We start from the raw sequence: 25246 nt of genomic DNA on the forward strand, positions 1-25246 counted from the left end.
ACAATCTCAGTCTTCATCCATTGAATCAGCACTGCCTTGCTTGTCTTCATCCCATCCTGAATCTTCTGTTCTTGTCTGGGTACTTTTCATAGTTTATTAATTCCGTTTTCTCTTTTTTCTTCCTGCCCTTCATCCCTCTCTTCTATCTTCCCTTCCATTCTTCTTTCCTTCATTCTTTCATCCCTTCCTCCCTTTTCCTTCCCTTCCTTTCTTCCTGTTGTTTCCCTCTTCCCCATTTCTGTACTCATTTTAAAGTTGTTTTTATTTTTTTGCATGTGCCCCTCTTGTCTTAAATGACTCATCGTATTGCTAGGAAAGAACTGTTAGCTGCAGAACCAAGAACTTGGAAGAAAGGTGAATCTTTGGATTTCTGGCAGCATTGACAAAATCAAGATATTTTAAAATCAAGTGTCTTGATTTTGACTTTTAATTCTCTTTGGTTTCCATGGAAGTGTGACATTGAAATAAGAAACTACTACCTTCTGGCCTTAAGCTAGCCTTCATAAATTCTGAACAATCAAGGTCTTTGAAAAGAGAGAGATTGCCCGGCATCCTTCCTGGGTACAATGTGCCTTTATTTTCTCCAAGGTCCTAGGAGGACTGCCAGAATTTTCATACTATCTTTATGTCTATGTTCTATTCAAATGATAATTTCCTCTTCTTCCCCATTACCTAGCCCCCAAGTAGACAGGATAGAATATAACTAACATGTTACATAGAACTTTTTAATTGATGAGGAGAGGCTGGAAAGGCTTGTTATCCACTAAATCCAGTCCTCATGGCATAACTATTCTTTAGATTTTTTATGAAAAATGCACATAGACCTACTTTGTTAGAAGTTATTGAGGCCATTTGACATGAACTTCTTCACATTCCCCATCATGTTATAGTGAAAAGAATCTAAAATTTGGGAGTCATATACAAAAATATTTATAGTTTCGCTCTTTGTGGTGGCAAAAAATTGGAAAATGAGGGGATGCCCTTCAATTGGGGAATGGCTGAACAAATTGTGGTCTATGTTGGTGATGGAATACTATTGTGCTAAAAAAGGAATGGTGAACTGGAGGAATTCCATGTGAACTGGAATGACCTCCAGGAATTGATGCAGAGTGAAAGGAGCAGAACCAGAACATTGTACACAAAAACTGACACATTATGGCACAATCAAATGTAATAGGCTTTTCTATTAGAAGCGATGCAATGACAGGACAATTCTGAGAGACCCATGAGAAAGAACACTATCCACCTTCAGAGGAAGAACTGTGGGAGCAGAAACATAGAAGAAAAACAATTTCTTGGTCACATGGGTTGATGAGGAAATGATTGGGGATATAAATTCTAAATGATTACCCTAGTGCAAATATCTGTTGGTGATGGAATACTATTGTGCTCAAAGAAATAATAAAGTGGAGGAATTCCATGGGAACTGGAACAACCTCCAGGAAGTGATGCAGAGTGAGAGGAGCAGAACCAGGAAAACACTGTACACAGAGACTGATATACTGTGGTACAATGGAATGTAATGGACTTCTCTACTAGCAACAATGCAATGATCAGAACTATTCAGAGGGACATATGAGAAAGAACACTATCCACATCCTGAGGAAGAGCTGTGGGAAAAGAAACACAGAAGAAAAACAACTGCTTGATCACATGGGTTGAGGGGATATGATTGGGGATGTAGACTCTAAAAGATCACCCTAGTGCAAATATTAATAATATGGAAATAGGTCTTGATCAATGACACATGTAAAACCCAGTGGAATTGTGTGTCAACTAAGGGAGGGGGTGGGAAGAGGGAAGGGAAAGAACAGGACTCTTTTAACCATGGAAAAATATTCTAAATTAATTAATTAAAAAATTTTTCCAAATAAAAAAAGTTTGGGAGTTATAAGATCTAGGTTCTAATATTGACTCCTCTATGTCCTGTGTGTCCTATCTGGGCCTCAGATTCCTTATCTATAAAATGAGAGTTGATTGCTTTTCAACCCTTTGGCTAAGATACAGTGTATAAAATGAGAGTTGGATGAGATGATCTCTGAGGCTATTTCCCATTCCAAATCCATGATTCTATGATCCTCTAATTAAAAAAATTCTGAATACTATCTATCTACTGATCTCTCCTATTTACCCTGTAACCCCAGAAGATACATCTCCTTTCTAAAACTTCATTATCTTCACCTTTTTCAGAACCTAACTCTAGCAGTTTGTTCTCTTCTGTCATGCATTTCTAAGTTCTCTCTTAGCCACTAATTTCTTTCCCTCTTCTATAAACATATCCATGTTCCTACAATCTAAAAACTCAAGCCTTTTGTTTTCCTGTCCATCCCAATGCAGTTCAAATTCCATTCCACTCCTTCATTGTTATACTTCTCAAAAATGAGGTTCAAGCCTGGCAATCTGACTTCTGTTCCCATTGTTCTGCTGAAACTTCGCACAAAGGTTACCAATATCATTCTAATCACCCAAACCAATGGCCATTTCCTAGCCCTCATCCTCCATGACCTTTGCAACTTTTTGCATGCTTCTTTTCCAGTGGCCAATTTCTTCTTCCTTGTCTCCACTTTATGATTCTTTAATATAGATTTTCTTTATTGATTTCCCCCAGACACTAGACTATAAGCCTAATGGGGACAAGATCCCCATAATTTATTCTCGGTATCTTCCCCAACATCCAGAATAGGGTAAACACAATTCACATTTAGTGAAGTACAGAATTGTAGAATTTGAGTTAGAAGGGTTGTCAACAACAGCCATTGCATCTAAATCATATATGAAAAGAATCCCCATGGTATCATGCCTGAAAAGTGGTCATCTAGTCTCTCTCTATTTGAAGATCTCCGAGGAACTTATGAAATCTGGGTAGTTTAAATAAATTTTTCACTTTATTTTTTGCCTTTATTCATGGAAAGGATTGACTAATATGAGTTTTACATGATTTCATATATATGATTCATATAACATCCCTTGCCTTCTCAGTGTGTGTGTGAAAGGCTGAAAAGAGGGAGAAAATTTGGGATTTGAAATGTTAAAAAAGAATGTTAAAATAGTTTTTCATTAAAAGAAAGACTTCTAAAGAGGGAGAACCTGTTATCTTTTGAAGTAGCCTTAGCTCTCATTGTCAGGAAGTTTTTCTTGTCAGTACACCAAAATGTGCCTCTTTGTAACTTCCATCCAGTTGTTTATGCTTCTGTTCTTAGGGGCTGACCAGGATGATTCTTATTTCTCTTCCTTGTGTATCTACTTTCAGATACTTTCAGACAACTCTCATTTGTCCCCTGAACCTTCCATTCTCTAGGCTGATCATCTCTTGTTGCTTCAATCAATGTCACATGACCATGAATTCAAAACTCTCTAATATACCATTTATGCCCTCCTCTGGTTCTTATCCAGCTCATCATTGTCCTTCCTGAAACTATGGCACTGAGAACTGAACACAACAGTCTAGTTGAGGTTTTTGGAGGGTAGTGTGTGTAAGCCTATCACTTCTTTCTTCCTTATAGCTGTGCCTCTCTCAATATTCACTGAGATGGCATCACCTTTGTTGGATACCTTGCAACACTGTGAACATATATTGAGCATGAGGTCCACTACAGCTCTAGAGTTATTTCATACAAACTGGTTGTCTGACCTTCCCTCTGCCATTTTGTTTTTGTGATATTGGTTTTTTTGTGTGCAAATGTTTTTTGGGTGGATGAAATAATAGTTCCTGTTGTCCTCAATACTGTCTGCCACATAACAAATATTTAACAAATGCTTGTTGATTGACTGATGGCACTGGTGTGTAGGTAGGTGCTATCTTCAATGATATGGATCCCCTTTGCCTCAGTAGAAGATCTTCAAAGGTCTTCAAGAAGATATTGGTGACTAAAATAGTTCATTACTTATCAGCCAACCTGGTGATGAGCCCACTTGGTCCTTGGATAACAGAAATACAGTCCATTGCCTACTTTTTCCTTGGAAACACTTCAGTTTGGTAGGACCTTCCAGAGTGTGCGTCCTGTAGCTTCTAAAAACATGTAGTCATTTCCACGCTATGTTCTATTTTCACAGAATGATGTTAATGGAAATATTGATTGAATATTGCAACAAAACAAATTTAATATGAAAATTATTTGTGGTGTTAATCTAAAAAGAGGAGGTCTACAACTAACAAAATTTGTGGCTGAATAGTCTTATAAGTTTGGAATTCATTTCCTGTAGGAATTTTGTTGTAAATTGTGTTTAGGTTTACAAGCTCATCAATCAAAGCCTATTTAATTCATAGTGTAGTAGAAATGCTATTTATTTCCAATGAAACCATAGAAAATAATACCCACTGTAATACTAGTAATTTAACAAACTAAAAAAGAAACAAAACAAAAATATATTTTGATAAATAATAATAATGTGATCAGCATGCATTTATGATCCCTTTTCAGAGGTAAGAAAGGAAATTTTAGGAAAGTAAAATTTCAGATTGTTTCCAGTGTTCTAAGGGGGAGGAACCACTGATGCAACAAATCTTCATTGTCCAAAAAGACTTGGGCATAGTAGAGGCAGAAGGTATATAACTCTTCTTACTTGATTCTGGATATATATTTGCGTAGGTAGAATATATGTAATTCCACAAAGGCACAACCACAAACTCACAAACCAGAAAATGACACTGAATTATTTTCAGAGTTGCTCTAAGAGATATGGGACTCAAAGAAGTTTGAAGCCTTGTTTTAAGTGGACTCCCTCTGGTAGGTACTTGGCTTTTATATCAATGATATATTTGTGAGAATCTATTTTTCATATGCTGTATTAATTTCTATTGATTAGGGAGAATTTCTGTCCATTCTTGGGTCTGGGATCTGAGTCAGAAATACCACCTAGTTTGCTGCTTTTGGAATTTTCCTTGTCCTTGGGATTTTCAAGGAAGGTCTTCCTTTTAAACAGAATTTAGTTAATAAATGAAGGAGAGAAGGGTTTTTACAGCACACAAGCAAGACTTCACCTGTCAGTTTGGGGAAGGGCAGAGCATCTTATGCACCACCTCTTAATCAGTCATCACCAATTAAAGATATCTTGGAATAGTCAAGGGAAGGGCTGAATAATGAGCTCTTAGAAATCTATTTATCAGGCTGATTGATCTGGCTCTGGTCTTCCCCTGGTAGCAAGAGAGCCATGGAGGCTTCTATCACTTTATCAGTTATGACCTACCTAATAGACCTGATAAAATCAATAAACTCATATTTGTACCCCCAAATCAGTCTCTTCAGAGAATTTTGACCACAACACACTGTAGTGAAGTCCTTTATTTTCTACCATTATGATCCTGGAATCAGGAATGCCTTGGTGAAAGTTAAGGACTGTATTTAAAAAAAAATCTAAGGTCAGTGCTATTGGAGACAAAGGTATTTATTATACTGAAAGAATTAAATGCAGATACTATTTAATCATAAGATCTGTTCAATTCAACTCAATTCAGTTCAGTTCAGCAAACCCTACCTGCTAGGTAATAGAAGTTTGCAATAACAAAAGCTGTTTCTGATCTCATGGAATTTATATTCTCCTGGGGGCAGAAGAACATGAACTCAAAGAAGTCAACACAAAATAAAGACAAAGAAAACACAAATTAATTTTATGGAGAGGGAAGGAGAGCACTAAAAAGTGAGGAGGTTAGGAAAGGTCTCATGTAAGAAGTGGCACCCAAGTTTTCAGCCTTGTAGGAAGCTGGGGATTCTCTGAGGCTGAGGGGAGGGTCCCAGTGATGCTAAGCTCTGAAGTGACAGCATGATTAGCACTTCATCTGCTCTTTGGAAAGGACTCCCCTGAAAAATGCAAAAGAACTCATCAAAAATGTTTTTTTCAAAAACGTTCTTTTAAAGTGATATGGAAGGAGGCTTAGTTGACAGCTAATTGTCACTGGAGATAGGAAGAGCTGGATTTGAATATTGCCTCTGATGGAAATTGTGGGACCATGGACAAGTCCCATAACTTCTATGAGTTTTGGACAACTAACTCTTAAGATTTCTTTACTAAGTTATAGAGAGGTTGTGACCTTCATTGATGGAAAAAGTTCCCACTCTGACAATATCACAGATCCATGACTCCATTGTCCTTCAGGCAGATTTAGTGACATGTCTCAAAAGAGAACTCCCAAGATGTAATTTTCTAATCATATTTCATACTTCATGACAATCATTATAGAGACTTTGACAAAGTGTCATCTTGAGTAGTCTGCTGAGCTATTATTTCATGGACAAGGGCTGTTTTGGCAATAGGAATGTGTATTGATCAAATGCACTTAAGATCAATTTAACTTCTAGTTTCAAGTTTTGGCCTCGATATACAGAGTCTGGTGGTGATTTATTTTGAACTTTAAGTCAACTCTCAGTGTTTAGCCCTAAGAAAAGCATTGTGGAGTAGCAGAAAGAACTGTAGGTATGAAGCCAGAAGTTGAGGGTTTGAATTCTGTTTCTGCTAATTAACTGTGGTTTTGAGCAAAAACTTCCTTCTGGGAAGCAACAAATTGGGAAAACAATTTTTTATAACAAAAACCTTTGACAAAGGTCTAATTTCTCAAATTAGAGCTAAGTCAATTGCACAAAAAAATCAAGCCATTCCTCAATTGACAAATGGTCAAAGAACATGAATAGGCAATTTTCAGATAAAGAAATAAAAACGATCATTAAGCACATAAAAAAGTGTTCTAAATCTCTCATAATTAGAGAAATGCAAATCAAAACAACTCTGAGGTACCATCTCACACCTAGCAAATTGGCCAATATGACAGTAAAGGAAAATAATAAATGTTGGAGGGGTTGTGGCAAAATCAGGACATTCACACATTGCTGGTGGAGTTGTTAATTAATCCAACCATTCTGGAAGGTAATTTGGAACTATGCCCAAAGGGCGCTAAAAAGCTGTCTGCCCTTTGATCCAGCCATAGCACTGCTGGGTTTGTACCCTAAAGAGATAATAATAAAAATATTTGTACAAAAATATTCACAGTCATACTCTTTGTGGTGGTAAAAAATTGGAAAATGAGGGGGTATCCCTCGATTGGGAAATGGCTGAACAAATTGTGGTATATGTTGGTGATGGAATATTATTGTGCCCAAAGGAACAATGAACTGGAGAATTTCTATATGAACTTGAAGAACCTCCAGGAACTTATGCAGAGTGAAATGATCAGAATCAAGAGAACACTGTACACAGAAAGTAAAACATTGTGGAACAATACAATGTAAGGAACTTTGCTAATACAAGATAATGCCAAAGAATTTATGAGAAAGATGCTATCCACATCGAGAGAAAGAACTGTGGGAGTAGAAACACAGAAAATAACCCCAAATGACATTATTTGTTTATGTGGATATGTTATTTAGGGATTTGGTTTTAAAAGATTGCTCTATTGCAAAAATGAATAATATGGAAATAGCTATAAGTGATAACATTTGTATAACTCAGTGGAATTGCTTGTCTGCTCTGGGAGGGGAAGGGAAAGAAAATGAAATATGTTAAACATCAAAAAACATTAAAAAATTAAAAATAAAAAAAAGCTTCCTTCTGCTAGACTTCATTTTATTTTATCTGTAAAATAAGGAGACTGGAACAGATGATCATCAATGTCCCTTCTTGTTCTAAATCCTATGAATCTGTATGATCTCATGACACCAAGGCTGATAGTGACTTAAAGAACCTGCAAGAGCTATTCTTTTATTTTTCCATTACCAGTCCTTGGGTGTGAGTCAGCCTTCTAAGGATTTATTACTGTTTTTCTAGGATTGCAGTCAACTGAAGAAGGGAGAGAAGAAAACAAGATAATGAAGAATAATTATTTTTATTGTAAGGCAATATGGGAAGTTGGAATTGAATGGGAGGGATGTTAACCACAAAACGTGTTGCAGTATACTTTGTCTCTGCTTGGTAAAGGGGTTATGTTCTCATTGCGGGAAGGATCTGTCAGCATGGAATTTTGGGAAGCAGAATGGAGGGATAAAATAGGAAGGTGTGGTGCATTCATGCTTCACAGAGAAGAAGATGATGGAGAGTGATTTGTCTCTTCTTTTTGGCTTTCTAGCCTCAGTTCCTGCTTCTGTGACATTTATCAAGTCCTCTTACATCTTGAAACATCCTTGCATATCTAATATCATTTGGCCCTCACACAACTCTGTGAAATAGTTATAGGTATTATTATCCCCATTTCATATATGAGTAAACTGAAGCTCAGACTCCTACTTCACTTTTGGAATACTTGGTTTTCTTCAGAGCTTAGGTCAAACACTATAAACTTTCAGATCCTCAACTACTGGGGACACTTCTACAAAGTATCCTGTCCTTTTTTGTATTTGCATATATACATGTATATATGTATACATGTATATATGTATATGTATATGTACACATACATACACAATACTCATGTGTGTACCTGCAAAGTCCCTGCTGTATATATATATATATATATATATATATATATACACACATATATATATACAGCTCCTGCCCTTAGGGCATTTATTATATATAGTATGTCTATATACAGCATGTATATACAGACACACACTACATATATTATATATGCACATAATGTATATACTATATATAGTATAGTGATATATAGACATATATGGTGTATATATATATTATAAGTTCCCCCATTTTTAGAAAGGTAGAAAAAATTTATTTTAGTGAATAAAGAGAATAAAGGAAAATCATGGGGAGGGAAATCAAGATTGCTCATCCATATATACACATATTCTAAGTTCCCCAAAGGCAGGGGTTATTTCACTTCTGGTTTTGTATCCTCACATCCTAGAATGAATGGAATGCAGCTTTTTTTTCAGTTATTTTAGCCACATCCAACTCTTTGTGACCCCATTTGGGGTTTTCTTGGTAGAGGATCCTGAAGTAGTTTGTCATTTCCTTCTCCAGCTCATTTGACAGATGAGGAAACTGAGGCAAATGGAGTTAAGTGACTTGTACAGGGTCACACAACTAGTAAGTATATAGTAGAGACTGAATAAATGATTATTGACCCATGGCCAAACAGATAAGTGTTGGAAGCCAGATATGAACCCAGGTCTCCCTAACTCTGAATTCAGCTATTTATCCACATTATCTCTTCTGTTGAACCTATTAGCTCTGCTTCTCAGGAGGGTGAAAGTGACTGGTAAATTCTTCAGGTTATATCTGAGCATCATTTCTGTTAGATTGTATGGTAAGTATTCTCTGACAGCTTTCTTTGGAATTCACAGTTTTGACCTGTTGCATTATATTTAGCAAGCTGTCATTATCGGATCCATTTTGGATTCAGTTCTTGTGGAATATCTTTTTAAAATGGGAAACCACTTTTCTGCTTTAGTAAGTTTCCTGAAAGTAATTGACTATTTATTTGATGATGGAAGTTTTAGGAGGATAGATTTGAATCTTAAACCTAGAAATTAGATACATGTCCTTGGGCAAGTCTTGTGGCTTCTCTGGGCCTTAGTTTGTTTATCTGTAAAATGGGAGTAGTAATGCTACATGGTATTTACTTTTTGACATTGGGCCATTCTTGTTAGGCTTTTGGTAGGCACTAAATTGTTATGACCTTCAGTGATGTGTTACATGGTTTCTATGGTTTCCTTTCATAATTTCCATTGATAACTGTCTGTGTTCCTTAACTATTAGCTTTTCTGTGATTTCTGAAAAAATGACCTCATTTTGATTTGCCACAATGATCTTCTTCTCTTTTACAAACAAATCTACATGATTCAGGCAGTTGTTTGATGCTTCTTTTTCTGAATATCCTTGAATGAGTTTATGTGATTGTGGACCACAGAGACCTTTAGATTTCCCTCTTTGATCATATTACTTTGTTAACTCCAATGAAATGATTGTGAGTTAGAAGCCTTATTGTTCAGGACTCTGGACAGAAACAGTGCATCTATTGAACTGTGTATTCATTAATCCTAGGAGGGTTCTTTTTATTTAAAAAATATGTGCATTTTAATTATGATTTTTCCTCATTTATTATAATCTTCCCACTGTGAGAGAAGAAAACCCAGAGACTTTTTGGAAATGGAAAAAGCCTGGAGTGGCTGCAAAGATCCAGCAGCTGCAGGGGATGGGCTGAGAAGATTTGGAATCCCAAGGAAAGGAACCCAGAGAGAGGCAGTTGGAGCCAGGGTCTCGGGCTCTGAGACAGCTACTGAGAAGGTCCAGGCTTTGACTGGGTCCTGATCCCAAGAAACCCTTTTTTTCCATTAACTCCTGATCTCTATCCTCCCCAAACCCCTCCAACAAGTGGACAGAGGCTGAAAAGAAGAGAGTCCACAAGAAGAATCATCACAATCCCCTCGCTTGAATTGAGGCACCTGCTGGGCAGGGATAAATCCAGGGTTCATCACTCTGAACTTCACAGGGGCTTGAGGCCATTAAGCCCAAGTCACCTCAACTTTGGGGGGAAGGGTTTAGACAGCTAAGGACTCCTCCTTCCTCTTCCCCTTTTGCCTCAATCTACCAGCCTTTCCCAACTTCCTACATCCCTGTTACATTAGAATTAATTCTGTTATCCACTACAACTGGCTAAAGACTGAATAAAGGGAAGTTAAAATTGAGGAGGGGGGAGTGAGGTGATTTCTTTCCCCCTAAGGAAAGAACTTTGCTGGGTAGAAATAGCTTAGCTGTAGGGAGTAACAAGGCAGGTTTAGTGAGGCACCATCATAGACTGAAGGCTAACGGGGGGAAACCACAGACCCACCCTCCTCTTTCCTGGCCAAACTTTAATATCAGATACCCTCCTTTGCCTTGCCTTGATGGGGCAAGGACTCCATTCCCTCTCTCTCTTATACCACCAAATGCACTCCTCTATTACACCACCTAACATGGAACACAGTGAAATTCCTAGATAATTGAAGGTTCTGGACATATGGTATCCAGTTGAATAGTTTTCTGTGTATGGCTAAGCAACAGCACATCCTGAATCTCAGAATATTCATGTATTAATTTCCCACCTTTGTGTTTTATTCATGGCTAGGAACTGCAAGTCCTTGAGAAAGAGAGGAAGCAACTTCCTTACTTTCTCATCAGCCAGAGTTGCCCTAACTTAATATACGACTTTGAGGAGAATCCCTCTTTGGGATTTTTGGGACTTTGAACTTGGCCATTATTTTTCCGGGACAAAGAAACACATTACCTTTGATAACATCAGAAGTTGTTACTGTCAGACACAGTGGATGGCTTTTCACGGTTTCTCCAAGTAGAAGTGACTCACCAGTCTCCTATAGTTCCTCTTTTTCTGTCCTCTAAATCTGATACTGTGTAGTGGCTGTAGGGCAGCAATCTGTGGACCATTGATGGCTCTGCTGATTGTGAATGAGAGAGAAAGAATCAGAGGATATGAGAGCTTGAATGGAACTTGGAGACCACCTGGTCCAAAACCTTCTATTTGCCAAGGAAATGAATGCTCAGAGAAACTCAGCTAAGATCCCACAGGTAGGAAGACACAGAATCCAGCCTGGACCTGCATTCTTCTCATGTGAAATCCAATACTTTTTCTTCCACTCTATCATCCTCATATTGTTTTTTGGGCTCATAGGAGGGCAGAATTTTTTTTATTTTATTTATTTATTTTTTTTAAAACCCTTACCTTCCATCTTGGAGTCAATACTGTGTATTGGCTCCAAGGCAGAAGAGTGGTAAGGGCTAGGCAATGGGGGTCAAGTGACTTGCCCAGGGTCACACAGCTGGGAAGTGGCTGAGGCAGGATCTGAACCCAGGACCTCCCATCTCTAGGCCTGGCTCTCAATCCACTGAGCTACCCAGCTGCCCCCCAGAATTTTTTATCCTCTCTTTGTGGAGTTCCAGTTGTGGGAAGGAAGATAAAGACGCTGGAGCCAAGGCCAGTAGAGATGGGAGAATTCTGTATCTCAGGTTGTTAAATGACTAAATAAGCCCTATGGGACCTAGGCAGCAAATATTCAAATATACGTCTCTGAACTCCTGGGTCCCTGCTAAGGCACCTGCCTTGCTTGCTTGAGAGGTCTGTGTCCTGCCCCTCTCCAAGCTGGCTTAGAACATGCTCTGGCCCCTAAATCATGCCATTGCCATTACATGCTTATTTCCTGTGCATTCTCTTGTAAGGTTGGCTTTGTCATAAGACCATAGTCTGGGACTTTTCCCATTACACCAGCCTATTTGCAAAACCTCAATACGGCCCATTTCATCTCCCACATTTCATCATCTTGGCCTCAGTGTTTTCCAAAAGCCACGGGAGGAAATGTTGGGGGGCTGGACGGGTGGAAGAGTCTGTGACTCACAGCAGTTTCGTTTTGTCTAGCCCAAACACTAGCAGCTGGATGGAGATTGCCTTTTCAGAGTTCACAAGGGACTTTTACAGCTGTCACATCTAAGCAAGTCTTAAAATCCATTTCTCAAAGCGAGATTTATTTGCGGCAAGCATCTGGTGACAAATGTTGAAGGAATAACAAAACCCTTTGTACTGTGTATTTCATGACCTTCCTGTTTATTAATGTTCACCTCTTTTTCGAGACTTAGAACCACAGTCAATGGGCTCTGCTTAATGCACATGGCTGGAGGACATTGCTTTTTTCACTGCTGGATAAAAAGCAAATCATTAAAAAGTTAACATGTCGCCTGCCAAAGAATGCAAGCTAGGGAGCCCCTCGTCTCTCATTTAGGACACTGACCCCGGGCCATTGGGGAGAGAACTGGATTTCCAAGCTCCTTGAAGGCAGAGCTGCTGGCCATTTTTGTCTTTGCATTGCCAAGCAGCAAAGTATAGTGGAGAGAATGGCAGCCGTCAAGGCAGAAGGAATCGGGTTCACATCCTGCCACTGATCTATACTTGCTTTGAGCTGTTGGGCAAGTCATTTAAACACTCAGTGCCCTCTGTCAGCCCTCTAATTTTGTAAAATGCAAAATAGTTGTCTATTAGCACTGGAAGCTGGTTCTCCAGAACGGGAGCCCCCTACATCAGGGTACTAGTGGGTCTGGGTAAAAAGAAAGCAAAATATTCCTTTGTATTAAAAGGAATGGATGGGGAGATAGTAGCCCAGTCCTTTGATATCATTAGTCTAGGGAATTCTGGTTAAGGAAAGATACTGGGCTAATGTAGACATGCAGCTTAGAGAATCTTAGAAAATTTCCTGGAGTGCTTCAAAGTAAAGTGACTGAACTAAGGTCACACAACCAGGAGGTGTTAGAGGCAATGTAACACATGGAGTATTTAATAAATGATTTAAAAATGTAATTGAAGGGGCAGCTGGGTAGTTCAGTGAATTGAGAGCCAGGCCTAGAGATGGGAGGTTCTGGGTTCAAATCTGATTTCAGATACTTCCCAGCTGTGTGACCCTGGGCAAGTCATTTGACCCCCATTGCCTAGCCCTTACCACTCTTCTGCCTTGGAGCCAATACACAGTATTGATTCCAAGACGAAACGTAAGGGTTCATAAAAATGTAATTGAATAATTCTTAGAGTAATGAAAAAATAAAGCTTGGTTTGAAATCTTGGATCCAATATTTATAAGTCATATGACATTGGTAGGGTCAGTAAACCTCTCAGCCTTAGTTCTCTCAGCAGTAAAATGGAGGTAGTGCTTCCTCTAGCTAACCCTAAGAGTTATGGGGAAAGTGCTTTGCAGATCTTAAAGGACTTAGAGAAATGCGAGTTATTCTTGCTCTAGCATCACTAGGCAAAAGGAGGAAAATGAATCTCACAGGCAGGAAGTATAGGACATGCCTCAGGCAGTCAGCATACAAACAGTCTCATCTCTAATCTGGGAGTGCTGTGAGGCCCCGTGGCCACATTTCAAGAGACACTCGTGAGAGGGGAAAGAGAAGGATGTGCAGAAAACAAGCTAAGCAGCAGATTGGATTCCAAGTGGGCACCTTCTCCGTGCTGAGCAAGGCCATCCCATGTAGGGATGGTTGGGCACCAGCTGACGCCTCTTTGCCTCTAGAACTATGGGATATTACAGCTACAAATGAAACCTGGAGATCATGTAGTCTAACCACCACTATCTAACTAAATAACTAAATAACTGAGCCTGAGAGAAGGAAATGAATTGCCCAAGGTCATACAGCTAAAACACACAGACTTGGAGGTAGAGTCTTTTGCATTCTAGTCGAGTTCTTTCTCTAGTCTACCTCATGTTCCTTTTCCTCTTCAGCACTCAAACTATGGCAAATTATATTTTTATGAATCCTGCTATTATTTTTAGCTTTATGGTCCTTCAATAAGTATATAACTTAATAATTGTTTTTATAATACTGAGGATACAAGGATAAAGCAAGGAACGGTGTTTAATCTCAGGAGCTTCCACTCCTTTAGGAGGATTTCATATCAGCAGCTGCCTGAATTTTGGGGGTCAAAGCAATTGTGCCTTCAATGCCTTTTCCTCGGCTATGGATGAAAATGAAGAATCGGTGTTAGTGGGAACTTTGGGTCACAAGGAATTGTATTAGAAGAACTACTTATGGATATGGTGGGAGGATAGTCTGAGACAACTTGGAGTGGTGGATAGAGTACCCAGCTTGGAATCAGGAAGATTTGGTCCTGAATTCAGCTTCAGGTACTTATTAGTTGTGTGATCCTGGACCAATCACTTAACTTCTCTGTTCCTCACTTTCTTCTTCTGTAAATTGAGGCAGTTGGACTTCAAGAGCTTCTAAATTATCTTCCAACCTTAAATTGATGATCTCATGATATAAAATCCAATGCTACTCTTTGAATATCTCATATTGGGGGCTACCTACATGATCAACATGACAAGGAATCTGAGGAACTACAGTTATGTTTGTGTGGGGCATTCCCTTGAAGGATGAGGGGCAGGTTGGGTTCTAGAAAGAACAGTGGAGTAGAAACTCCAGAAAGCCTGCAGCCTAGACCCTATTCTAATACTTAGCAGCTGTCTCACCTTGGGCATGCCTCTAAATGTCTGTGCCTCAATTTCCCATTCTGAAAAGTGAAACAAAAGCTCTAAATGGTTTCTAAAGTGTTTTTCAGCTCTAGATTCCTGGTCTAGGGTTCTCTTATCTCCAAGCTCTAGCATTTTATGATTATAAGGGGAACCACAAGAGTACTCTTTTTCATTCCTTTCAGTATATAGATGAGGACCCTTCCAAAGGGCAAGACTCTAAAAGAGTAAAGATGCTGGAGAAGGAAGAAGAACTTTGCTTAGATAATTTCCATAGCTCATATGATGAATTCTGGAAAGGTTTCATCTAATCCAACCCTACTCATTTTTCCAGAAGAGGAAACTGAGACACACCTCTCTCACTCTCCCCAAGCAAACACTACTTATTCACTGTTCTGTATAGGACTCTCGGTATCATTTGTACTAAAGTAGGGAGGCTGTGATAAATCTGTTGTAATGTTTCTGCTAATTAATGTGCATTTAAAACTGGGGGGAACTATTAAATATTTTATTCATGATGAATGTCTCATTAAAGATCAGTGCTGGAGGTATAACCTCCAAGATGTAATAAATATTTCTAGACAGTCCATTTGGGAAGCAGACTGTCAAGAAACAACACAGCCTTGATATAATGAGAGGGAGCTTCATTTTGAAAAAAAAAACAAACTTAAGCAAAGAATAATAATTGATGCTTATAAAGTGCTTTAACATTTCAAAGGGTTTTTCACTCATCATCCCATTTGAGCCTCATAATGGACTTGTGAAGCCGCACTATAAAATATCATTCCCATTTGCAGATGGAAAAAGGATGAGACAGTGTTAGAGACTGACTTGGACCCCAGGTCTTCATGTCAGCTATGCTAGTACATTGCATATCATTCCATGAGGCAATAGTTAGTTTCTGTCCTGAAGACCTACCTGTTTTCTTTTGGGTTCTACTTTCCACCATCTTTAGGTGACCCAATTTCTATGGCATCACACAAATTTGGACCAATCAGAAAGGAAGCACAAGGAGATAAATAAAATCAAAATTTTAGCTCAGTTTCATCTACTATTTCTGTAGACAGGGTTCTCTTTTTAATGGAGGAACTGAATTTTAACCTCCAACATTCATTCTAGTCTCACATTCTGTTCTAGAAGTGTGGGGGGGTGTTTGAAAACTGAATTTCTACATCCATTAAAATAAAGAAAGAGGGGGCAGCTAGGTGGCTCAGTGGACTGAGAGCCAGGCCTAGAGATGGGAGGTCCTGGGTTCAAATCTGGCCTCAGACACTTCCTAGCTGTGTGACCCTGGGCAAGTCACTTAACCCCCATTGCCTAGCCCTTACCACTCTTCTGCCTTGGAACCAATATACAGTATTAATTCTAAGGTAGAAGGTAAAGGTTTAAAATTTAAAAAAAAATAAAGCCTTGGGAGGGATCTCAAATATAATTTAATCCATTTTACATCCCCACACCTATTTTTCAGAAGTGGATTCTGAACTCTCTATAGAGATACAGTGCCATACCCAATGGCACAAAAGTAGAAACATAGATTTAGAGCTGGAAGGCAATTCAGTCCAACATTCTCATTTTAACTAATGGGAAACCGAGGCACAGAAGGCTAAGAGACTTGCTCAAGCTCACACAGAAGTGGACTTTCAAATCATTTTCTCTGAATGTAGAACCTGAAATTTATCTGTTCTATCAAGCTGCCCCTTTCCTTCCCCCCCACCCCCCGCACTTATTTCCCTCTCCCCTACTTGGAAGAATGGAAACCCTTGAAGAGCAGAAGCTGTTTACTTTTGGTCTTTGTATCTCTGGTCCCTATTGTAGTGCCTGGCACATAGGACGTTGAGTAAATATGAGTTGAATTGAACTGAATCAAAAGCTTCTGTTCTTGGTCCAATTTTGTTCAACATTTTGACCAGTGATTTGCTTGGAGAGATGGGACGCATGCCGATCAAATATGTGGAGAGCACAGAGCTTTGAGGAATAGCAAAAAACTGGCAGCTTCAATCAGTACTCTAACAGAGTGAGGGAATGAGCTGAAACCAAGAAAATGAAATGGAATAGGTATAAAGTCTCATGCATGTGTTAAAGAAGGCAGGGACAGCAGAATAGGATGGGGGAAGAGCTAGCTTGACAGCAATTCCTAGGAGAGAAAGACCTGAGAATTTTAATTGCCTCAAAGTTTAGAATATAGCCTCAACGTGATGTAGCTGTTAAAAGATAATGAAGTCTTAGGCTTTATTCATAGACTTCAGTCTGTAATGGACAGGGAGCAATACTGTGGAACCTGAGCTCGAGAAAAGGAAGTATAAACTTCAATAATGTTTAAGTATTTAGCACAGTGTCTGGCACAAATTAGATTCTTTCTTTAGAAGGGCAGGGCCATAGGCTCCAGGGGGTTCTATTTATTTATTAGATGTTTATGGATATTTGTTCCCATCTCCCTTTAAGGGTCCTTAGAGATTATTTAGTCGAAGTCTCTCATTTAGTTGTGAAGGAAACTGAGGCACACACAGAGGTGTAGTAACTTACTCAAAGGTAGTAAGCAGCAGAGCTGAAATTTGCCCCAGGCTCTCGGACTAAATTTGGCCCTCTTTCCCCCATGCCACATGTAATTTCTTGACCAAAAGAAGTAAACATTTTGTGGTATTGGGACAGATAATATCAAATCCAGTTCTGAATATCATGTTTTAAGAGGAACATTGACAGAGGAGGCTGGATGGACTGAAGATGGCTCTGGATATGGGGCAATACTGAATATGAATACCTTTAGAGGTGTGGTAGCCCTCAGAGGCCATCTAGTCCTACCCCCTCATTTTATATGGAGGCCCAGGAAGGTTGGCCATCTTGATGAAAGTCACTGAGAAAACTTAGCTTACAGGAGGCTGACTTTAGCAAGGATAGGACCACTGTTTTCAAATATTGAAAGGGTGGGCACTAAAAAAATAGTAACCTTGTTTTCAGTGTTTGTCCAAAGGGGACAATGGTTAGGAGTTATAAAGAAGCAGAACAAAATACTTTCTAATATTAGAACCCTCCAACATTGACCAGGGAAGCAGCAACATATAGCATATCTTGCTTATATAGAGGACCAGTCTTGGTGATAGAAAGAGCTGGGCTTAAATCCTGTCTTTGACCCATAATTATTTTTTAAAATTTTATTTAATTAATTCAGAATATTTTTCTATGGTTACATGATTCATGTTATTTCTCTCCCCTCCTCCCACCCTACTCCTGTAGCCCACATACAATACCATTAGGCAATGTGCAATTCCATTAGGTTTTACAAGTGTCATTGATCTAGACCTATTTTCATATAATTAATATTTGCACCAGGATGATCATTTAGAGTCCAAGTCCCCAGTCATATCCCCATTGACCCATGTGGTCAAGCAATTGTTTTTCTTCTGTGTTTCTACTCCCACAGTTCTCTCTCTGGATGTGGATAGCATCTTTCTCTTAAGTCCCTCAGAACTGTCCTGGATCATTGCATTGTTACTAGTAGAGAAGTCCATTGCATTCGATTTTACTACAGTGTATCAGTCTCTGTGTACAATGTTCTCCTGGTTTGTTCCTTTCACTCTGCATCACTTCCTAGAGGTCGTTCTAGTTCACATGGAATCCCTCCAGTTCATCATTCCTTTGAGCACAATAGTATCCCATCACCAACATATGCTACAGTTTGTTCAGCCATTCCCCAATTAAAGGGCATCCCCTCATTTTCCAATTTTTTACTACCACAAAGAGCGAAGCTATAAATATTTTTGTATAAGTCTTTTTCCTAACGATCACTTTGGGGGTACAAACCCAGCAGTAATATGGCTGGATCAGTGTGACCCATAATTGTCAAAGGTTCATTGGCAATTCTCTTAGCTTCTCTCATCTAACACTTAACATAGTGACTGACACATAGTAGGCACTTAATAAATAGATAAACATTTCTTAATTGATGCTCCCCAGCTACCTTTTAACAATATGCTATATCATAGCATATGCTATATCATATTATAGAGGGAGTATCCACACAGGGAGTTACTACCCAGATGAAATCACATATCTAGATACAAATTACTAATAAAAATAAAAACAAAATTGAAATTGGATGGGAACATGGACTTGATCACTCCAGAGGTCTCTTTGGATGCTAAGATCCTCTGGGATGTGAACTAGAAACATAGACAATGCCCATTAGAGACTGGATAAAAATGTGGCACAAAAATGTGATAGAATATTGCTGCAACATATAAATGATTAATGTGAAGAATTCAGAGAAACATTGGAAGACTTTTATGAACCAATGTAAAGTGAAATGAGCCAAACTAAGAGAATAAGACACATAATGGCTCCAAGAAAAATTAAAAGAAAACCCATGAAAAGGTATAACTGAATGCTATGTAACTATGATGATCAACATTGGACAAGGAGGAGGAAATAAACTCCCTTCCTTTCTTGGAAGAGGGTAGGACTATGGATGGAATAACTTATACTATCAGAATTGGCCAATGTGTTAGCTGTCTTCAACTGATTTTTTTTCTTTTAGAAAGGGTGCCTCTTTGGGCAAGGGAGGGGATATATATATATATATATATATATATAAAAGTGAAGGTGATGTAAAAAATAAAAAGTATCAATTAAAAAACGCATTCTGTGGAATTTTTTTTGCAAATTTGCAAATACCACTTCTATCAAAGTTTTTGAGGAAGTTAAAGTTCAGTAGGAAGAATTTTTTGATAGGATAAAAAGAAGCTACATTAGAGAATTGAATGAAAACCAGATCACCATGTTGAGTTCTTTCTAGATCTTGTCTACCATTTTAGTTGAGGCTATTATCCATCATTGCAATGGTGCTTCTTTATATGAATTACAGCCTCTCAGTAAGTGCATACCAACTTTGTCTTTTGTACCATAGAACAGGACAATTTGCCTTGTTTTCTCTCTCTCAGCTGCAGATGGGTATAGTTAAAAATAAAGTATTTATCTCTAGTTTAGCAATCTAATAAAACTTTGACAAGAGTGTGAAATGGTAGAAAGCATCTCTTCAGGAAATCCATCTCAATAGCATTTCCTGACAATCAAAAAACCTTAGGGCTACCCATTAATGACTTTTGAAGTTTTCTGTGGTTGTACTTAGCATGTGAGAATGCACAAAAATGGATTTTAAAATGGCCTTCACTTGTTTGTTTTTAAAAAAAATCATCTCGCAGAATCAAGCCTTTTGAAAAGGGTTGGAGGATGTGTCTGTTAAAATATAGAGTCCCTGATGAAGTGATTAAGATAATGGGAGTCTTGCTGAAAGCCGATCACTTTTTCCTTTGCTTCTGGGGTTTGGAGAGGAAATGCTGGGGGTGGGGGGAGTGATAGCATCAGGGGGGAAGACATGCTACAGAGAAGCTATGGGCTTGGGAGGAGGGGATGAGATCCTTGCTTGGGATGCCTCTTAATAGGCCTAGGTGGGGGTCAAGGTGCTGGAATACTGGGCATCAGTCTCTACTTTAGAATCAGAAATGGTGGGCAGACTTCAAATAGGTTATTGTGTCATGTTTTCTTTTGGTAGAAAGGATGAGGTTGTCAGAGTGATTGGGGAGGAATGAAGTCTTGGTCAATTGGCGACACAGGAGTCTCTAATTCCTGTTCTTCTGGGGTCACTGGAAAACAAGCCAATCAGAAGAATTATAAATGACAGGGCATGGAGGTCGCCGAGAGTAGATCACAATATAGTAGCTTAGTGGAGCCTTTCAGTGGGACCATTATTGCAGGGAGACTAATACTTCAATACACTCCTGCTGGATTGTTGCAGAGTCCATTTAACAAAGGCTGCTCTAAAATCCACAGGGAATTTTTGTGAAAGTCTTGAATTCACTTTCTTACCTGCTAGGTCATTCCATTGAACCGATTGGAAAACTCCTATAGTTGGCCATCTCATGTCTACATTGGTTTTAATAGGATCCCTGCTCTTCTACTACCTCAATTCAACAAGGACAGTTGCTAGGGTAGGCTTTCAAGTCAACAAGCATTTATTAAATGCTTATTGTGTTCCAAGCTCTTGTGTTAAGGCTTTAAAATATTTCCTTTAATCCTCTACTAGAATCCTGTGAGGTAGATTTTATTGTTCCCACTTTACACATGAGGAAATGGAGGCAGACAGATGTTAAGTGACTTGTTCAGGGTCAAAACTAATAATTATCTAAGGCTGCTTCTGAACCCAGGGCTTCTTCCTGACTTCTAGCCCAGGACTGTGTCTACTGAAAGGCAGAAAAGGACCCCTGTTCTCAAGAAACTCACAATCTAATGACAGAGACAATATACCAAAAACTATGTGCAGGATAAATTGGAGGTAATCTTAGAGGAAGGCACTAGCTTTCAGGAGGATTGAGAAAGTCTTATACAAAAGATGGAATTTTAGCTAAGGCTCAAAGGAAACTTGGGAAGCCAATAGATGGAAATGAGTAGGGAGAGAATTCCAGGCATAGGGGAGAGCCAGTGAAAATGCATGGAAGCTTTTTGAACAGAAGGAAAAACATTTGAAATTGTTTTTGTATTCTGATAAGTGAGTACAAAAATATGTTAAAGATTAGCAACTGGGAGGATCAGAGAAAACTTCCTGGAGGAGGAGGTGAGAAGTAGAAATCAATGAAAGAATGAATCTTTTACTAAATGCTTGCTCTATCCAAAGCATCATGATAAGCATTGGATATACAACTAGAACAATAAAACGTTTTCTACACTCAAGGAGCTCACATTCTAATGGGGTTGACAACCCATAAAGAAGATTTCAGCTGCAAATCAAATGGAAAGATCCCAGGGTGCTTAGGGAATAGCAAAAAAGCAAATGTGAATGATTCTTTAATGCCATTTATTAGATAAAGTCATATCAGTTTCTGATGCTGAACCACTTGACAGCAGCAAGGATTTTGGTGGCAAGAACTTTCTTTTCTGAGTTTTTAGAAGTTGTCTCTGAAGTGTCTAGAGGAGGAGCTGCCAGGCTACAGTCATTCAGCTGCTCAGCTTCACAGGTTGATGACTAAGGGCATTGGGCTGCAAGCACTGCTATTCCCCGGACTCTTGGACTCAGAGTTCTGGGATGCCTCAGTCTGGGGCTGAGGGGACATGGTGGTGACACTTTGACTTGCCTGGTGTATGTTGCTTCCTGCCTTTCCCTGAAATGAAGAGGGAATTCATTTTGAACAGAGAGAGTGATTGTGGGGGGAGAGGGATGGCAAGTATAGCTTATGAAAATTCCCAAAGGAAGGAGATGGAAATCGGAGCTCTGGGCATAGAAAATACTCTAGTTTGGTTGGAGTAAAATATGCATGAAGGAGCCTAATGTCATCTAAGGTTGGAAAGATAAAGCCTTATGTGAACCAACTTCAATGCTAGGCACAGGAGTGAGTATTCTATCCTTGAGACTTTTGGTCAGGGGAATGACATTGTCAGACTGGAGCCTTAGATCATTTTAGTGGCTGTGTGGAAGATGATTTTGAGCGGAGGAGATACTCTAATTAGGAGGTTATTACAATAATCTAGGAATGAGGTTATGCAGGCCTGAACTAGGGTAGTTAATAATTCTATGAGTCAGGAAGAGATGGATGGGCTAGATATTCGTGAAGGTAGATTCTAAGAGACTTGGCAAGTCATTGGACATTGTGGGGAGGGGGTGAAGAAGACAGGAGAGTCAAGGATGCCTCTAAGGGAACAAACCTGGATAATTGGGAGCATGGTAGTATCTATGACAAAAATAGGGAAATTTAGAAGAGGTGCAGGTTTAGGGGGAAAGATGAAGAATTTTGTTTTGGACATGCCAAATTTGAGATGCCAATGGGGCATCTAGCTGGGAATGTTGGTGAATATGGGACTGGAATTCATTAGAAATATTAGGACTGCATATGCTCATTTGGGAGTCATTTGTGTGAGATGATCCTTGGACCAATGGGGACCTGATGGAGCCACCAAGAGAAGGAGTTTTGAGAGGTAAGAAAAGACCTGGGACAGTGTCTTAGCAGACAATCATGCTTAGAGGGTGATGAATGAGCAAGGGAAATTGAGGAATATTTACACATGTGAGAAGAGAAACTGGAAAGAATTCAAGGAATCCAAGAGAGAAGAGAATATGTAAGAGGAGAGAATGACTGGCAATTTCCAAGGCTACAGAGAGAACAGAGCTATAAAATAGTTTGTATGAAAGACTTAAAAGTTTTAGTGGAATGCAAGATCCCTTTGAGTTATGAGGAGAATGATAATAACTCCCACTTAAATAGCACTTTAGTGCTTTAAAAGCTTTTCTCTCACAACTCTAGGGGGAGGGTCTGGGAATAGAAACATGAATAGAATCTTAGACTCCATAATAGAAGTATGGGATCCATAATGAGGTACCTGGAGGACAGGGGCTATCCTTTGCCTCTTTTTTATATCCCCAGAGCTTAGCAGAGTGCCTGGAACATAGTAGGTGCTTAATAAATGTTTATTTTGATGGATCAATTCCCACTCAGTCACATCTGGAGCATTACATTCTATTCTAGGAACCACCTTTTTAGAGGAACATTGACAAAATGGAGAATATCCAAAGGGCAATCAACATGATGACACATGAATTGCCAATTAATTTATGAAATCATTAACCAAATTATTTTGACCCAGGAAAAAGAGAAAAATCTCCTGAGAGGGACATGAGGTTCAGCTCTGTCTTTGTTTTTCCCCCTATGAATTCATTGTGACCAATTTAGGAATAGTTTGGAGTCTCAGTTCTGGCACTGCAGTTTATGATTAATGGATAGGTACCAAGAGGGGTTGAGTGGGATATGGACATGGATAATTTTTGAATCCTTCTTGGGAAAGACCCCAATGACAGCAAGTAGGGAGTAAAGTGTCAATTACACTTTAATAAGGTGCAGAGGCAAATGATGTGTGTGTGTGTGTGTGTGTGTGTGTGTGTGTGTGTGTGTGTGGCAGATGGTGTAGGGATGGGAAAATGGGATGATGGAGGGAAGGAAACAGCATGGGAATGGTGAGGGGAAAGGACAGAGATAGACACTAATGTAACCATGTATGGACCCATCAAAGATGGAGGAGTGCTTAGACGTGTCTGATTTTGTCTGAGGCTGGAATAGTTGCTAATAAAGGTCCAAGAGCAATTGAATTTCTCTGGAAGAGAGGATTCTGCTTTGACTCCATGCTTCCCAAGTTGACCTACATTTCTGATGCATTCTCTTGGGACCTTTCTGATCCCCTAAGATTTCATAGTTGTAACATAGAGCTTTGTTGTTGGACAGAGAAACTCTAGAAGACCAGCATGGTGCAGTGAGTATTGTGCTGTACTCAGAGTTGGGAACATCTGGGTTCAAATTTTCCTCAGATGCTCCCTAGCTGTGTGAATTGTATTTCAGTTTTCTGAGTGTCGGGCTGAAATTGTCCATACCAATGAGAAAGCTTTTCAATGGACCACTGAAATATTGGCCAGAGTTATAGTTTTTTTTAAAAAGACATTTTATTCTTCCACAATACATATAAAAACAATTATTAAAATTCATTTAAAAATGTTGAGTTGCAAATTTTCTACCTTTTAGTCATGCTCTCTCCCTCCCCACCCCACCCCACCCCAGATGGTAAGCAAATCCATTATATATTTTACAGGCACAATCATGTAAAATGTTTTCTTATATTAATCATTTTGTACAAAAATACCTAAAAATAAGAAAGAAAATGAAACATAGTATGTTTCAGTCCACATTTAGACTTCATAATTCTTTCTTTGAGAGCAGATGGTATTTTTCACTTTGAGTCTCTGGGATTGTCTTGGATCACTGTATTGCTGAGGATAGCTCATTCATTTGCAGCTATTCATCAAAAATATTACCCTTACTGTGTACTGTGTTCTTCTGGTTCCGCTCACTTCACTTTGTATCAGTTTATGTAAGTCTTTCCAGGTTTTTCCAAATCATCCTGCTTATCATTTCTTATAGTGCAATAGTATTACATTGCAACCATTACACAATTTGTTCAGCCATTCTCCAACTGATAGATAGCTCCTCAATTTCCAATACCTTGCTACCCCAAAAAGCACTGCTCTAAATATTTTTGTACAAATAGGTCCTTTTCCCTTTCGGAGTTGTAGTTCTAAAGCTAGAAAGGGCTCTGAGAAGCATCCTGGTTCAGTGGAGAAAGGCAGTTATATGTGAAGTGTTATGCCTGTCACTTTACTGGACAAATCGTTTAACCTCTATAGACTTCAGGGCCCTCCTGGAGACCCTGAGTTGGATCAAGTAGTTATCTTTCAGTTCTAGCTCTAAATCTAGATCCTTCATTTTTTAGAGGAAAGTTGAGGCTTAGAGGAACCGAGTTTGCTAAGGTCACGAAAGAGATGGCAG

Source organism: Monodelphis domestica, chromosome 1 (genome assembly GCF_027887165.1).
Source record: "Monodelphis domestica isolate mMonDom1 chromosome 1, mMonDom1.pri, whole genome shotgun sequence".
Lineage (NCBI taxonomy): Eukaryota > Metazoa > Chordata > Mammalia > Didelphimorphia > Didelphidae > Monodelphis > Monodelphis domestica.